An 18,803-nucleotide genomic window follows, 5' to 3' on the forward strand; every position below is an offset into this window, starting at 1 on the left:
TGCAGTCCAAGGGACTCTCAAGAGTCTTCTCCAACACCACAGTTCAAAAGCATCAATTCTTTGGTGCTCAGCTTTCTTCACAGTCCAACTCTCACATCCATACATGACCACTGGAAAAACCATGACCTTGACTAGACGGACCTTTGTTGGCACAGTAATGTCTCTGCTTTTTAATATGCTATCTAGGTTAGTCGTAACTTTCCTTCCAAGGAGTAAAGCGTCTTTTAATTTCATGGCTGCAATCACCATCTGCAGTGATTTTGGAGCCCAAAAATATAAAGTCTGATGCTGTTTCTCCATCTATTTGCCATGAAGTGATGGGACCAGATGCCATGATCTTAGATTTCTGAATGTTGAGTTTTAAGCCACCTTTTTCACTCTCCTCTTTCACTTTCATCAAGAGGCTTTTTAGTTCCTCTTCACTTTCTGCCATAAGGGTGGTGTCATCTGCATATCTGAGGTTATTGATATTTCTCCTGGCAGTCTTGATTCCAGCTTGTGTTTCTTCCAGCCCAGCGTTTCTCATGATGTACTCAGCATAGAAGTTAAATAAGCAGGGTGACAATATACAGCCTTGACATACTCCTTTTCCTATTTGGAACCAGTCTGTTGTTCCATGTCCAGTTCTAGCTGTTGCTTCCTGACCTGCATACAGGTTTCTCAAGAGGCAGGTCAGGTGGTCTGGTATTCCCATCTCTTGAAGAATTTTCCACAGTTTGTGGTGATCCACACAGTCAAAGGCTTTAGCATAGTCAATAAAGCAGAAATAGATGTTTTTCTGGAACTCTCTTGCTTTTTTGATGATCCACCGGATATTGGCAATTTGATCTCTGGTTCCTCTGCCTTTCCTAAAACCAGCTTGAACATCTGAAATTTCACAGTTCACGTATTGCTGAAGCCTGGCTTGGGGGAATTTTGAGCATTACTTTACTAGCATGTGAGATGAGTGCAATTGTGTGGTAGTTTGAGCATTCTTTGGGCAGTTGCAAACATAACAGAATCGTTTGCTTTGGTAAAGACATGTCACCCTGCTATATATCATTGTATGAAAAGAGTGTTGGGTCAGATTGACTAAAGAAGATCAGCAGAATATGAACAATAGAAGAAGAGTATCTGAAGTGGTTGCAGACAAGACAGTTTTCCTAATTACCTTGGTGAAATTCACCAGTCCCCAATAAGAGGAGATTGGAAATTCACATCAGAACCTCCTGTACATAATTTGTAGTTTTCTGTATGTAATTATACTTAAGTAAATTGTAGAGGAATCTGCATATGTTCTCCTTTCGTAGTACAAATTGAATCATTTTAATGAATCCCTTTTTTTGCAATTAAAAGTCATGTATCAAGACCCACTGAAGTGAAAACTCCATAGACAGGGCCTGAATTTCCTCATGCTCGCTGCTCTACCCCCAGCACCTAGCACGGTGCCTGTGAGTAGCCCTTTCTTTGTCAAGTTTTCTGACTGCCCAGGTCTTTTGCATACTCATCCTTCTCTTGGGAAAAGGTCTCATCTTACAAAGGCTATCTCCCCAAAGAGGAAACCAGAAAATACATTTCCCAGCCTTTCTTGCAGCTGAGACAGATATATGTGACCGACTCTCCACCAGCCAGCTGCACCCACAAGGGACTTCAAATCAGAAGTAAACATAAAGAAGCAAGCATCACCCCAAGTCTAATTTTTTCTAGCAAAGGTAACAACTGAAGCATCTGTCTTTCTCCTCCAGTAAGCTTTCCCCGAGCACCCCCCATCCCTCATGAGGGCTGTTGGGTTAGACCTTCTCTAGGTTTACTTTTCACTATACTTTCCTGTGCTGTTCTAATGGTTAGCATCTTTTATTAGGTTCTAATCTGCTGTGGTAGTTAAGGTAATCCTAATTCCTCTCCAAACCAAAAATATATGGTGAATCCAACACAAAAGAAGTTTCCTTTTCCTGATCACATAAAGGTAAAATGGTACCTGGGCTCAGCAGACAACCCTGCTGCAGGAGGTAGTTCACAGATCCAGGCATCTTCTGTCACGCAGCTTTGCCATCTGTACCACACAGCTTCCAACGGTGCCATGCCCATCTGAACCAGGCCAGAGGCAAAGGGCAGGAAGAATCACACTCTGCGGGTTTTATGAGCTAGGCTCTGCAACTATGCTTATCACTGGTGTTCACATTCTGTTGCTGAGAGCTCAACCACATGGCAGATACAGTCTAGCTTCCCGTAGTTTCTTCCAGGTATGTCGACACCAGAAAATGACAGTAAAGTGCTGTATCTAACTTTCTATCTTCCCACTTGCTTCCTTCCTGCTCAAGTGGGGAAAAGGATGACAGAAGGCTCATCTTACAGAACACTAAATCACAGACAGCTGTAGCTGTGATCTGGCTTCCCATTTTTCGGCTCATTGGTGCTTTTCGCTAAACATTTCTGTTGGACTGGGAGCAGGCACATATTCATTGGGTAGTTATTTCTAAATGCTTTGCCTGAAATGGCTTTTATCTCCAGGCACCCCATGTGTCACTTTGAAAGGGAAAATGCTTAGTGTGCAGCCGGGCGCCACATGTGTTCTGACGTGTGGATTTCCAAATCATTGCCTCTTGGCCACCCACAGGCTAACACAGGAAACATCTCCTCTCCTCCCCACCCCCAACCCCGTCTCTTCTGGACCTAGGTGCCTTATCAGCAGCCAGGGAGAGCTGGGAGTACTACTCGGGAGCCAGGGACCTCCAGAGCCCGGACTTGCAGAGTCAGCCAGCCCTGCAGAAGCTTTTGGAGTATGGGGGAAGCTCTTTGCACCAGCAGGCTGCTGTGCTCCGCAAGCTGCTCATGAAGTCCCCGCGCTTTGGCAACTCCATAGGAGGAAGCTATCTAGAACTGGCCAACACGGTGAGTCCTTTCTGGTTCAGAGAACACATCTTTAGGCCTGGGTGGATGCCAATCTGCATATTTGAATTCTGAGCTCCAGAGGACATATCAGGTATTGTCTCTTTTTATTCAGCTAAACATTGTACCATCTCCAGCATTGCCAATAATGTTAAGTGCTCCAAATGCTTATGACTGGTGACTTCCCTTGTACTATTAAGAGCAGAGTGATTGGTTAAAAAGTGTTTTAAGTCTGTACCTTGTACGGATTTAATTTCTAACATATCTACAATGGCTTCACCTTAATGAGAACACTTTTCTGGTATCAGACATTACAGATTAATAGGGTGTAATCCTCTGTGCTCCCCAATTTGGACTTTACTCGTTTGAAAAAGAAAATGCTTCGTTGAAAGTTTGATCAGTCTTTCTGCTTGTACTTTAAAAACATACTCTGTTGAAAACTTGGAATCTCATTAGGCTTAATTTGAACTTCCTTTTTACCTCAAGATGAATTATTACCATGATGATCCTTGAATGAAAAGCTGTTGCCTTCCTTTTTAAGTTGAGCTGGGAAACAAGGCTGGGTGGCTGATGGCCTGGGCTCTATTGAGGGTGACATGCACACAGTTTATAAATTAAGGTTGCTATCCAGCCATGGTGTGAAAGGTCCATAAATGGACCTGGGTTTTTTGAAACTGAAGTTTGAAACTGAAGGTAGTATAAACATCGTGACAACTTCATTTATGTATATTTACAATCTGCTTTGAGGTTTGACCAATGGTTTTCAGACTTTTTAAGTCTAAGGCATATTTTCTAATTCTGACATTTTTGGTGACGTGTTTGAAGCCACTAATAATCCTAAGTATGCAGCAGTAGTTAAAGTACAATCATCAGACAAATCCTAATTTAGAGACATTCTGTACAATACTTGACCAGTACCCCTTGAGATTGTCAAGGATATTGAAAGTAAGGAAAGTTTGAGAAAGAGAAACTGTCACAGCTAAGAGAAGCCTAAGAAGATCTGACAACTAAATATAATGTGGTACCCTGGCTGGGACATCAGGTACAAACTAAGAAAATCTGGGTAAATTATGGATTTTAGTTAATAACAATGTACCAGTATTGATTCATTAATTGTGACACTATACCATAATGATGTAAGATGTTTATAACAGGGGAAACTGGATAAGAAGTGTATGACAACTCTCTGTCCCATCTTTGCAACTTTTCAAAAAATTTTTAAATATATTAAAACTACACAGGCTCACACACACAGTCACTACTAGGGTGTAACTATGTTTCATAAAATCTGTAAAAGAACCCATAGTCATTGCATTGTCCCATTAAGGACATTCTTGCTCCATTTGCGTAGAACAGTTGACTATCCTGGGATTTCCCTGGTGGCTCGGATGGTAAAGTGTCTGCCTACAATGCAGGAGACCCAGGTTCAATCCCTGGGTCAGGAGGGTCCCCTGGAGAAGGAAATGTCAACCCACTCTAGTACTCTTGCCTGGAAAATCCCATGGACAGAGGAGCGTGGTGGGCTATAGTCCATGGGGTCACAAAGAGTCAGACACGTCTGAGCGACTCCCCTTTACTTTCACTTTACTTTATTGACTATCCTAATTTGCCTTCCTGTGTGCCCAGGAGACTAGCCAAGCAGCAAGAAATATGTCATCTTTCTCTGTCATGGGCTTGGATTTCGGCTATGCTTTTACAAATAATTTGCAGCAAATTGAACTTTACTCTTTCCTATGTCAGATCAGCCTTTTTCAAGACAGTGACATAGAAGTGTGGGTTATAGCAAAAATCAGTGTTACACACGGATCAAAATTTAGTGGCCCCTGCCCTGAAGAGTTCAGGGCTTGAGGCCCACCAGTTTTCTGCAGCAAACCTCCTAGTAAGAACTGAAAAAATTGGTGGTTTCCTACCTCTGCTCATCTCTGTGGTTCTTTCCCCACCCACCTCCCCACAAAACCTCCCCTGGCATGTGCCTTCCAGGGATCGAACCCACAACCCTGCTGTAGAAGCGCAGAGTCTTAACCACTAGGCCATCAGGGAAGTCCCAATGCCTTGATCTTAACCTTTGCAGTAACTGCTTGCATTCTGTTCTGTTCTCTTTACAGTCCTGTCAGGCCAGCTCAGCTCCCAGGTTCCCATCAGCCAGGTTCTCTTTGTGAATTATTGGTGAAGCTTTGGAATTGCTGGAGCTCTGCCTGCAAGGGCCCCTCCAGAGGCTAGTTTGAGAAACACTCCCTTAAATGTTGAGCACCAGCTCACGTAGGAGTGTTCGTTTTATTAAAAGTCATGACCTTGGAAGTCCCTTATGGTCTAGTGATTAGGACTCCGCACTTTCACTGCTGAGGGCCTGAATTTAGTGACCTGCTTGGGGAACTAAAAGCCCACAAGGCACACAATGTGGTTAAAAAAAAAGTCATTAAAAAAAAAAAAAAGTCATGACCTACACATTTACAGTTCACACACTTTTTTGTATATATGTTGTTGACACAAATAACCAACAAGCAATCGATAATAGCAATAGAAAAGGGTTTTATTTGAATCAGCTGAGGACGATAGCCCGGAAAACAGCCTCTCAGATAGCTTCTGAAGAACCGGTCCAGAGAATCATGCTTTTCAGCTGTTTTATATCTTGTCAGAACAAAGAACATTAAGCAAGTTATGGATTCATTCCTTCGAGGTTTCAAAAAAAGAGATCAGATGTACACAAACAGCCAGCATGGCCTTGGCACCTGGGGGAGCCCTGGCATTGGTGTCCCAAGACAAAAATTCTTTACTTCTGATCACTGTGCCCTTTCCCTTATTAATTAAAGCAGATGTACAATGTATGTTTGATAGAACACGGTCTATTTTAGTTGCCGTAAGATTCAGGTTTACTCATGTATAAGCCAGGATGGGTTCTCCATACCTCAATATGTGAAAATTTCTTTTACTGATGTTATATGTCTATAAAAGCTTATAATGAACACAGAATCACTGACGGTGATGTATTCAGTGGTATTCATTGGAATACATTGAATAAGTTTCTTTTTAAAAAAGTTGTTATTCCACAAATGAACAAATAAAATTGTACATGCTACTTAAGGTGATCCTTGGTGAGAATCAGACCAAAATGAAAATGTAGGCACTTGAACTAAGTAACAGTGATTATGTTCTTTATTTTCTCACTGATTTAAACAAGCACAGTTTTATTTTTTTATTTATTTTTTTAATAATTTTTTAGGGGTCTTAAAACGACTGTTTTATTATGCTCATGTACTCTGTGGATCTGGAATTAGGCAGAGCAGAGGGAGGGTGGCTTGTCTGTATTCCTTCACATCCAGGTATCCTGAGTTTCCTCACAATATGGCAGCTTCAGTATTTTTTTTTTAATTGGAGGCTAATTTCTTTACAATATTGTATTGGTTTTGCCATACATCAACATGAATCTGCCACGGGTGTACACACGTTCCCCATCCTGAACCCCCCCCCTCACTTCCCTCCCCGTACCATCCCTCTGGGTCATCCCAGTGCACCAGCCCCAAGCATCCTGTATCCTGCATCGAACCTGGACTGGTGATTTGTTTCTTATATGATATTATACATGTTTCAGTGCCATTCTCCCAAATCATCCCACCCTCTCCCTCTCCCACAGAGTCCAAAAGACTGTTCTATACATCTGTGTCTCTTTTGCTATCTTGCATACAGGGTTATCGTTACCATCTTTCTAAATTCCGTATATATGCATTAGTATACTGTATTGGTGTTTTTCTTTCTGGCTTACTTCACTCTGTATAATCGGCTCCAGTTTCATCCACCTCATCAGAACCGATTCAAGTGTATTCTTTTTAATGGCTGAGTAATACTCCATTGTGTATATGTACCACAGCTTTCTTATCCATTCATCTGCTGATGGACATGTAGGTTGCTTCCATGTCCTGGCTATTATAAACAGTGCTGCGATGAACATTGGGGTACACGTGTCTCTTTCCCTTCTGGTTTCCTCAGTGTGTATGCCCAGCAATGGGATTGCTGGGTTGTATGGCAGTTCTGTTTCCAGTTTTTTAAGGAATCTCCACATTGTTCTCCATAGTGGCTGTACTAGTTTGCATTCCCACCAACAGTGTAAGAGGGTTCCCTTTTCTCCACATCCTCTCCAGCATTTATTACTTGTAGACTTTTGGATCGCAGCCATTCTGACTGGCATGAAATGGTACCTCATGGTGGTTTTGATTTGCATTTCTCTGATAATGAGTGATGTTGAGCATCTTTTCATGTGTTTGTTAGCCATCTGTATGTCTTCTTTGGAGAAATGTCTATTTAGTTCTTTGGCTCATTTTTTGATTGGGTCGTTTATTTTTCTGGAATTGAGCTGCAGGAGTTGCTTGTATATTTTTGAGATTAGTTGTTTGTCAGTTGCCTCATTTGCTATTATTTTCTCCCATTCTGAAGGCTGTCTTTCGACCTTGCTTATAGTTTCTTTTGTTGAAGCACAGTTTTTAAGAATTCCCTGGGGTCCTTAGGACGCCATGCTTCCACTGCAAGGGGCAAGGGTTCAATCTCTGGTCAGGGAACTAAGATTACACAAGATGCTTGGTGCAGCCAGAAAAAAGAAAACACACAATTTAAAAAATATGTTTTATTGAAGTATAGTTGATTTACAATGTGGTGTTAGTTTCTGCTGTGTAGCAAAGTGATTCAGTTATACATACATAAATAAATATTCTTTTTAATACTCTTTCCTATTTTAGTTTATCACAGGATACTGAATATACTTTCCTGTGCTCTACAGTAGGGCCTTCTTGTTTATCTGTCCTGTATATGCTGTATCTGATAACCCCAAACTTTCACTCCATCCCTTCCCCACCCCACTCCCCTTGGCAACTATAAGTCTGTTCTCTATGTCTGTGACTCTATATCTGCTTCACAAATATGTTCATTTGTGTTGTATTTTAGATTCCATATATAAGTGATATCATATGATATTTGTCTTCCCCTTTCTGACTTACTTCACTTAATATCATAATCTCTAGTTGTATCCATATGGCTGCAAGTGGCATTAATTTATTCTTTTTTATGGCTGAGTAATATTCCATTGTGTACGTATACTGCATCTTTATTCATTCATCTGCCAGTGGACATTTAGGTTGCTTCCATGTCTTGGCTGTTGTAAATAGTGCATGAACACTGAGGTGCATGAATCTTTTAGAAGTAAGTTTTCATATTTCCTGCATATATGCATAAGAGTGACATTACTGGATCACACGGCACCTCTATGTTTAGGTGTTTTTTTTTTTTTAAATTTTAATTGAAGGATAATTATAATATTGTGTTGGTTTCTGCCATACATCAGCATGGATCAGCCATAGGTACCCATATGTCCCCTCCCTCTTAAGCCTCCCTCCCACCTCCCACCCCACGCAACCCCTCTAGGTTGTCACAGAGTGTTGGTTTGAGTTCCCTGAGCCTTACAGCAAATTCCCATTGGCTATCTTTTTTACATATGGTAGTGTATGTGTTTCTGTGTTACTCTCTCCATTCATCCCACCCTTTCCTTCCTACCCCTCCCATGTCCATAAGTCTGTTCTCTGTGTCTGCATCTCCATTGCTGCCCTGCAAATAGGTTCATCAGTACCATCTTTCTAGATTCCATATATTTTTAATATACAATGTTTGTTTTTCTCTTTCTGACTTACTGCACTCTGCATAATAGGCTCTAGGTTCATCTACCTCATTAGCACTTACTTAAATGCATTCCTTTTTATGGTATTTTTAGTTTTTTAAGGAACCCCCATACTGTTTTCCATAGTGGCTGTACAAACTTACATTTCCACCAACAATGTAAGAGGATTCCCTTTTCTCCACACCCTCTCCAGAATTTGTTATTTGTAGACTTTTTAATGTTGACCATGCTGACTAATATAAAGTGGTACTTCATTGTAGTTTTGATTTGTGTTTCTCTGATAATGAACAGCTTGGAGCATCTTTTGATATGCCTTTTGATCATCTCTGTATGTCTTCTTTGGAGAAATGTTTAGGTCTTCTGCTCATTTTTTTAATTGGGTTTTTTACTTTTTTATTATTGAGTTGTATGAACTGTTTGTATATTTTAGAAATTAAGGCCTTGCTTAATTAATTAATTAAGTCACATTATTTGCAAATACTTTCTCCCAGTCCATAGGTTGTCTTTTGTTTTCATTTTGTGGTTTCCTGTGCTATTCAAAACCTGGTAAGTTTGCTTTGGTTCTCTGTGTTTTTATTTTTATTTCTGTTGCCTTGGGAGACTGACCTAAGAAAACATTGATACAATTTATGTCAGAGAATGTTTTGCCTGTGATCTCTTCTAGGAGTTTTATGGTGTCAGGTCTTACATTTAAATCTTTAAGCCATTTTAAGTTTATTTTTGTTTCTGGTGCGAGCAAATGTTCTAACGTCATTGATTTACATGCAGCTGTCCAACTTTCCCAATACTACTTGCTGAAGAGACTGTCTTTTCTCCATAGGATATTCTTGCCTCGTTTGTTGAAGATTAATTGTTCGTAGGTGTGTGGGTTTATCTCTGGGCTCCCTGTTCTGTTCCATTGGCCAATATCTCTCTTTTTATGCCAGTGCCACACTGTTTTGATTACTGTAGCTTTGTAGTATTGCCTGATGTCTCAGGGGGTTATGCTTCTAGCCTTGTTCTTTTCCCTGAGGATTGCTTTCACAATTCTGGGTCTTGTATGGTTCCATGTAAATTTTAGGATTATTTGTTCTAGTTCTGTGAACAATATCATGGGTTATTTGGTAGGGATTACATTAAATCTGTAGATTGCTTTGGGTAGTGTGGCCATTTTAACAATATTTATTCTTCCAGTCCAAGAGCATGGGATATCCTTCAATTTCTTTGAATAATCTTAAATTTCCTTTATTAATGTTTTGTAGTTCTCAGCATATAAATCTTTCATCTCCTTAGTCAGGTTTATTCCTAAGTATTTTTTATTTGATTTTAAAAGGGATGGTTTGTTTACATTCCCTTTCTGATATTCCACTGTTAGTGGAAAATACAAAATTTAAAAATACATTTGAAACTCACAGGTCTTTAATAATGGCCTTGGACCTTGTGGTGAAAGTGACCTTTCTCAGTCATGTCCAGCTCTTTGTGACTCCCGGTTCTTCATCCTTTCCTGTATATTCACCATTTGTCATGTGACTTTGGTGTCTTCCTATCAAATATGTGAGAAGTTGTAAAAGATTATTGTGTTTTTTTTACCCCCTAGAACCCCCAAAAGATTATTATTTTAACCATTGTGTTTAGGGTGGTTTGTTTCATAGAAATAGTTGACTTAAGTCTGCTTACAGGGATCCAGGGAGCCCAGTTCAAGAAATACCTCTTAAAAGTGGCCAAAGAAAGCAAATTGCCTCTCTAAATTGCACACTTGGGCAATCCCTTCACTTATATAACCGCATAAGAGTAATTTGTGTTCTTTCTAAAACAAATCTTGAACTAATATAATTCTGGGGTTTGGGTTTTTTTTTTAAGTAGCTACTAAGAGCAAAAGGGCTTCACAGGTGGTGCTAGTGGTAAAGAACCCTCCTGTCAGTACAGGAGATGCAAGAGACACGGGTTTGATCCCTGGGTTGCGAAGATCTCCTGGAGAAGGAAATGGCAACCCACTCCATTCTTCCCTGGAAAATTCCATAGACAGAGGAGCCTGGTAGTCCATGGGGTCACAAGAGTCAGACACCACTGAACAACTGAGCATGACAACGATGAAGACCAAAAGATATTTTGGGAATTCCCTAGTGATCCAATGATTAGGACTTCATGCGTCCATTGCAGAGGGCACAGGTTCAATCCCTGGTCAGGGAACTAAGAGTCCACAAGCCACATGGCATGGCCAAAAAAAAATATCAAAAGATATTTTATCAGTGCCCATTTAAGAGATAGGAAACACATCATATTTCACACAGGGAAAGTTTAATGTAAAAAATTATTAACTAGAAGCAGGTGATTACCTACTGAGGAATCAAGAAAATCTAATAAATCCAGGCATAGCACATGTGAAGAGAAGTCACTCCCTCTAAAACTGAGTCAGAATACCCAAGGAAGGAACATATTTGAAAGAGGGCCCTTCCTTTACCCAGTGCTGAGGTTCAGACTTCATTGAAATGGAGCAGCTAGTACCCCCTGCATGGCAGAGAAATTCCCTGAGATGCAGCAGGAAGCCAGCCCTCCTGTCAACCCAACTGTGGGTTGCCACCCACTGGGGCATCACCAAGAAAGTGCCCACAGAGGAATCCTCTAGGAAACTGTCCACCAGAGTAGTGGCAAAACCCACTGAGAAGTCTCTCAGCTGGTGCCCCTGAAACTTACTGGAAATGAGTGCTTACCTAGATGTCCTACTGACCTCCACCCACCCCGAGAGGAAGCAGGGAAGAGTACAACAGAAAGAGCATCCTCTTCTTCCCCCAGGAGTGCTCCAGTGTCCCTACTGACAGAGGAGAAATGTCCAGGGAAGGTGGATTTGGAGATATGAGGTGATAAACTCACACAGGCATTTCTAACATTGAGACACTTCTGGGAGCATCCTACACAACATTTACCTTTCTAGACATCCATTCTTCTGCTAGCAATTACCTGTCGTCTTCTCCTTCTACCAAACACAGTGGATATTATAACTTTGAGGTTTAACACATTGTTCAAATGGAAAGCCAAGAAAGTGATGTTGTACATGGAAACTTGTAGCAATTAGAGTTTTATCTGAGAAGCAGAATGACTACCCATGATATAGAATAAAGGATCTACAGAAAATGACTCACAGACATGGAGAACAGCCTTGTGGTTGCCAAGAGAAAGAGGGGATGAGAGAAGAATGGAGTGGGAGTTTGGGATTAACAGATACAAACTACTATGTATAGAATGGATAAACAACAAGGTCCTACTGTATAGCACAGGGAACTATATTCAATGAAAGTCATAGTCGCTCAGTCACATCTGACTCTTTGCAGCCTTATGGACTGTAGTCCGCCAGACTCGTCTTTCCATGGAATTCTCCAGGCAAGAATACTGGAGTGGGTTGCCACTTCCTTCTCCAGGGGATCATCCCAACTCAGGGATTGAACCCAGGTCTCCTGCATTGCAGGCAGATTCTTTACCATCTGAGCCACCAGGGAAGCCCCACTATATTCAATACCCTGAGATAAACCATAATGGAAAAGAATATAAAAAAGAATGCATATATATGTATATATAACACTGAATCACTTTACTATACAGCAGAAATTAACACAACATTGTAAATCAAGTATACTTCAAAAAAGAATAAAGGCTGTACGGTAGGACAGTCTGTGCAGGCTGTGATTCTTCGTCTGTGTTGAGCCTAGAGTAACTCTAGGCCTGGCACATAAGCAGATACGAAGGCAAGCTGGATGTAGAGAACAGATGGGAGTGCACGAGCACAGATTGGGATCCCTGAGGACAAACTGGGACCCAGTTCTGTCTCTGAACCATTCCAACCTCAGTGCTGTGGGTGACCTACAGGAGAGCTGACACTCATTATCAAGGAACCACACACACACCTGGCCCAGGACTCAGAGACACTGAAGGAAGAGGCCTGGAGGAACTGAAGTTGCTACAAGTCTGATGCACCAAGTAAGCAGGCAGCAGACTCTCAACAACTTTCAGAGCATAAAAAGTATGACTTCTTCATTTCTACCTTCTGGTCTTCGTACAGAGCTTCTCTTATGGCCATCAGAACCATATAAGAAAGAGAACTTTTGCCTCGGGCCGGTCACGTGGCGCCCAAAATGGCCACGCCCGGGAGACTCGAGCGGAGCCTGGCATGAGCCCTCACGGGGCCGGAGCGACCCGCGGAGGCCGCGGCTGCACGGAGGAGCGCGTAAGGCTCAAGATGGAAAATCATGAACCAGATGGTACTATCATCAAGGAAAACTTAATTGATATCATAGCCAGAAAAATTAACCAACTCCCAGAAGCAGAACGGAATCTGCTTGAAAATGGATCAACATATGTTGGACTTAATGCTGCTCTCTGTGGCCTAATAGCAAATAGTCTTTTTCGACGCATCTTACATGTGACACAGGCTCGTATAGCTGCTGGCTTACCAATGGCAGTGATACCATTTTTGACAGCAAATGTATCTTACAAAGGTTTTGTAAGTTTACCTTTGAATACAGGTGATCTGCAGTGTGAAACCTGCACCGTAACACGAGGTGGATTGGTTGGTCTTGTTTTCGGTGGCCTGTACCGTTTTCTTGGCTATCCCTGTGAATGGTGGCCTAGCAGCTAGGTAAAATTCAGCCCTGCTACCAGAGAAAGGAAACATCTTAAATTACTGGATTAGGATTTCTAAGCCTGTCTTTAGAAAGATGTTATTTCCCATTTTGCTCCAGACTCGGTTTGCTGCATACCTCGGGTCTAGACAATATAAACTACTTATAAAGGCTCTTCAGTTACAAAAAAAAAAAAAGAAAGAAAGAACTTTGGGAAACACAGTTCCAGCAGAGCTAAGATGACTCACATCTCAGAGCAGCAGAGAAACTGCCAGGGCAATCTGCACCCTGCTCCTAAAACCATCAGCAAAACAAAATGAGACACTTCAGTTTAGCAAACAAGAGACAATGGGAAAGATGTACCACCTGTTCTCTGATGAATTTTTCTCTCCAAAGATTTATATTTCATGAGGGCAAGTATAAATTATAATGTTATAGATTCTGAGTAGTGCAAGAGTGCAAGTATAAATTATAATATTGATTCTGAATAGTGACATGTTTAAGTATTATAAGGCATAAAACACAACTGAAGTTTTGTTTTCTACCTACAACACTGATAAATTCCTGAACAAAATATCAGTTCCTCCACAGATTCTCTCAGCCATGCTGCATGTTTTTTTTTTTAAGTATTCATTATCAGGTGTATTAATTTTTATAAAGAAATATTTATTGCTACTGATTAAGTATTATGACTGATTATACTATAAAAGAAGTCATGCACAAGATACAAAGTATTTGAATCAATATAGAAAGTTGATGAAAAGTTAAAGTCATTCTTTGTCTCCTACGTCTTCCCTCATGTAAAAAGACCGTCACCAATTTTTTTGTGTATCCCTGAGATGCTTTTACTTTAAGAACTTTCCACGTCTCCTTTTGTATTATTGTTTAGTGTGATGCTGATGATCCTAACATCATGCTATGATCAATACAATACTTGACAAGTTTGGGATTACCACAGTGAAACCTTTGGTCAAGAGGATGTGTCCTGGCTTTGAGGTTGGAGCAAGGCTGGTTGTTCTGCCGGCACCCTCTTCTGGACATTGTTCAGAATCAAAAAAACAAAATTCTTAATCTTATGGCATGCGTATCAATGTTCATGTTTTCAGAAATTTAGGGCAGTGCAAATGAAATATTGGATATTTAAGAGTCACTATGGAAGGGTCTGGAATGTGGGACTTGATAAAAAAAATTTTTTCAGAATCTTGAATTGTCATTTCCAACTCACTGAAGCTGGATTTCAAAATCATTCATCAAGGAGTCTGAAAATTCTTAAAAAGTTATCAAAAATTTGGAAATGAAGCATTACTGGTTATGCCTACAAAGTCATATTAGGTCTCCCTGCAAATCAGGTGGTACTATAGAAGATGTAGCCCTGTTTGGCTTCCTGTTTATGAGTGAAAGGCAGCAGAGTATTACCACCTCAAACATGACTGTAGGAGTTCAGGTCATGCCACCAGAAAAAATGCCCTTTGGGTATTTTAACTATTTGGAGCTGCAGGCACTTGAAAAACAGCAAATTCAAGGAAGAGGCTTTTTCTGAACCCCGCTTCAGTTCAGTTCAGTTCAGTCATTCAGTCGTGTCCAACTCTTTGTGACCCCATGAACCGCAGCATGCCAGGCCTCCCTGTCCATCACCAACTCCCAGAGTCCACCCAAAACCATGTCCATTGAGTCGGTGATGCCATCCAAATATCTCATCCTCTGTTGTCCCCGTCTCCTCCTGCCCTCAATCTTTCCCAGCACCAGGGTCTTTTCAAATGAGTCAGCTCTTCGCATCAGGTGGCCAAAATATTGGAGTTTCAGCTTCATCATCAGTCCTTCCAATGAATATTCAGCACTGATATCCTTTAAAATGGACTGGTTGGATCTCCTTGCAGCCCAAGGGACTCTCAAGAGTCTTCTCCAATACCACAGTTCAAAAGCATCAAATCTTCAGCGCTCAGCTTTCTTTATAGTCCACTCTCAGTCACATCCATACATGACTACTGGGAAAACCATAGCCTTGACTAGATGGACCTTTGTTGGCAAATAATGTCTCTGCTTTTGAATATGCTATCTAGTTTGGTCAAACTTTTCTTCTAAGGAGTAGCGTCTTTTAATTTCATGGCTGCAGTCACCATCTGCAGTGATTTTGGAACCCCCCAAAAATAAAGTCTGACACTGTTTCCACTGTTTCCCCATCTATTTGCCATGAAGTGATGGGACCAGATGCCATGATCTTCATTTTCTGAATGTTGAGCTTTAAGCCAACTTTTTTACTCTCCTCTTTCACTTTCATCAAGAGGCTCTTTAGTTCTTCTTCACTTTCTGCCATAAGGGTGGTGTCATCTGCATATCTGAGGTTATTGATATTTCTCCCAGCAGTCTTGATTCCAGCTTGTGCTTCATCCAGTCCAGCATTTCTCATGATGTACTCTGCTTATAAGTTAAATGTGCAGGGTGACAATATACAGCTTTGACGTACTCCTTTTCCTATTTGGAACCAGTCTGTTGTTCCATGTCCAGTTCTAACTGTTGCTTCCTGACCTGCATACAGATTTCTCAAAAGGCAGATCAGGTAGTCTAGTATTCCCATCTCTTTAAGAATTATGCAGTTTGTGGTGATCCACACAGTCAAAGGCTTTGGCATAGTCAATAAAACAGAAATAGATGTTTTTCTGGAACTCTCTTGCTTTATCAATGACCGAACAGATGTTGGCAATTTGATCTCTGGATCCTCTGCCTTTTCTAAAACCTGCTTGCACATCTGAAAGTTCACAGTTCACGTACTGTTGAAGCCTGGCTTGGAGAATTTTGAGCATTACTTTACTAGCATGTGAGATGAGTGCAATTGTGCGGTAGTTTGAGCATTTTTTGGCATTGCCTTTCTTTGGGATTGGAATGAAAACTGACCTTTTCCAGTCCTGTGGCCACTGCTGAGTTTTCCAAATTTTCTGGCATATTGAGTGCAGCACTTTCACAGCATCATCTTTTAGGATTTGAAATACTTCAACTGGAATTCCATCACCTCCACTAGCTTTGTTCATAGTGATGCTTCCTAAGGCCCACTTGACTTCACATTCCAGGATGTCTGGCTCTAGGTGAGTAATGACACCATCGTGATTATCTGGGTCATGAAGATCTTTTTTGTATAGTTCTTTTGTGTATTCTTGCTACCTCTTCTTAATATCTGCTGCTTCTGTTAGGTCCATACCATTTCTGTCCTTTAGTGAGGCCATGTTTGCATGAAGTGTCCTTGGTATCTCTGATTTTCTTGAAGAGATCTCTAGTCTTTTCCATTCTGTTGTTTTCCTCTATTTCTTTGCACTTATCACTGAGGAAGGCTTTCTTATCTCTCTTTGCTGTTCTTTGGGACTCTGCATTCAAGTGGGTATATCTTTCCTTTTCTTCTTTGCTTTTCACTTCTCTTCTTTTCTCAGCTATTTGTAAGGCCTCCTCGGACAGCCATTTTGCTTTTTTGCATTTCTTTTTCTTAGGGATGGTCTTGATCCCTGCCTCCTGTACAGTGTCATGAACCTCCATCCATAGTTCATCAGGCACTCTGTCTATCAGATCTAGCCCCTTAAATCTATTTCTCACTTCCACTGCATAATAATCGTAAGGGATTTGATTTAGGTCATACTTGAATGGTCCAGTGGTTTTCCCTACTTTCTTCAATTTAAGTCTGAATTTGGCAATAAGGATTTCATGAACTTCCCTTATCTGCCTAAAAACTGATCCTCCAAAAAGAACTCAGTTGTCAGAGATCCTCTTCCTATCACTATCATCAACCAGAGAAGATTGACTCCTATCAGTGGAGAGGAGAATAGAAGTTGGCACCACACCCTCACAGACTTTGTTACAAGCAATCATACCTCCCCCTATTCTTCTAAGGGCCCTTTCATCTTTCCTGAAAACCATTTACTCTCCTCTCAGAGTCCTACATTCCCCGACCCTTTCCCTATTGAAATAGCATTTAATCTTGAATTCTAAGCCACCTTGGAAGATATTCGTTTTTCCCTGGATATGTCTCAAGTACATATGAGTTAATAAACTTGTTTTTTGTATATGTTAATAAACTTATTTTTCTCTCATTAATTTGTCTTATAGTGCCTCAGCTAAGAATTCAGAAGGCAGAGGGAAAATTATATTTCCTCCCCTAAACTGTTAATTAGGATACAGGCTATTTAAATGTGATGTTAATTTGCAGAAGGTTGATGAATTATGAATTATCAGTGTTTTTTATCTGGTAGAGATGCAAATTATTTTTATTCAGCAGAAAAGATATCCTCAAATGTTACATTTTTTTTACATTTGTAAGACATTAACCAGTTTTGTAACTAACATCTTATTCTAGCATTCTCCTTCCATGAATCAGATTTATTATTCTGGGTTCCTCAATGAATTAAATACATGTTAAGAAAAATGTTCATCCTATACTTATATGAAAGTCATATTTTTCCTTTTTTGAAAATTATAGTTCAACACTCCCTCGTTTTTTGTTTACTGCTAGTGAAAGTTGTGTAGATGGGCATTAACCAATGTAGCACTGTTACAGGGACAGTTTCTCTCAGGTTTTGTAAACAAGTCGTGTTGGTTCAATCCATCAGCACAGAGGAGAGTCTGGGTGTATATACAAAGCTACTGTCAACTGAAAAACATGCACAATGTAAGAGACGTAATTAAGTTGTGTGTGTGTGTGTTAAGTCACTTCAGTCGTGTCCAACTCTTCACTACCCCGTGGACTGTAGCCCTTCAGGCTCTTTTGTCCAGGGGATTCTCCAGGCAAGAATACTGGAGTGGGTTTCCATGCCCTCCTCCAGGGGATCTTCCCAACCCAGGGATCGAACCGGTGTCTCTTTATGTCTCCTGTATTGGCAGGAGGGTTCTTTACCACTAGTGCTACCTTTAGGGGCAAAATGAGGACAATAGTCTGGGAGACAGCATTTCAGATAGTGCTGAGAAACTGCCCCAAAGAGGTAGTGGGGAGTCAGTATATATGTGATTTTGGTGAAGGTACATGCAATCAGGCACATGTTTTATGCAGAAGGTTTCTGGTAGTCTAGTGAAGGTTACTGCCAGTCATGAGGCGCATACATCACCCTGAAGGATTTTTAGTGCTTTTCTAGATATGAGGAGAGGCAAGAATTGGGCTCATAAAATCATCTACTGAAAATATCTATCTGAAAACCTGTTCTGCCAGTTTTTCCCAGAGCCCAAAGTGCCTCATTCCTGATCTCCACCCTGAACTCCTGTAAGGGGATGTTGAAGGTCAGTAGCTGCAGAAGCTCCTAGTTTGATTCTTGTAGAGGTAGATGGCAAGTGTCAATTTGTGGTGGTGGTGGTTTAGTCACTAAGTCATGTCCAGTTCTTGTGGCCCCATGGACTTTAGGTCCCCAGACTCCTCTGTCCATGGGATTTACTGGAGTAAGTAGCCATTTCCTGCATTTTCCGTGTGGATTCTTTACCACTGAGCCACCAGGGAAGTTCTATCATTTTAGCTTCCATGGTGGCTTAGATGGTAACAAATCTGCATACAGTGCAGGAGACCTGGGTTTGATCCTTGGATTGGGAAGATCCACTTGAGTAGGGAATGACTGTGCCCTCCAATTCTCCAGTGTTCTTGCCTGGAGAATTCCATGGACAGAGGAGCCTGGCAGGCTACAGTCCATTGGGTCACAAAGAGTCAGCCACGACTGAGCAAC

At 41.0% G+C, this 18,803-nt stretch overlaps 1 pseudogene; it reads left to right on the forward strand.

The window, feature by feature from the left end:
• The first annotated feature begins 12,732 nt into the window (after nucleotides 1–12,732).
• On the forward strand, nucleotides 12,733–13,362 carry LOC129620725 (transmembrane protein 126A-like; annotated as a pseudogene).
• The last annotated feature ends 5,441 nt before the right edge of the window (nucleotides 13,363–18,803 follow it).

This window comes from Bubalus kerabau, chromosome 10, assembly GCF_029407905.1.
Source record: "Bubalus kerabau isolate K-KA32 ecotype Philippines breed swamp buffalo chromosome 10, PCC_UOA_SB_1v2, whole genome shotgun sequence".
In the NCBI taxonomy this organism is placed as follows: domain Eukaryota; kingdom Metazoa; phylum Chordata; class Mammalia; order Artiodactyla; family Bovidae; genus Bubalus; species Bubalus kerabau.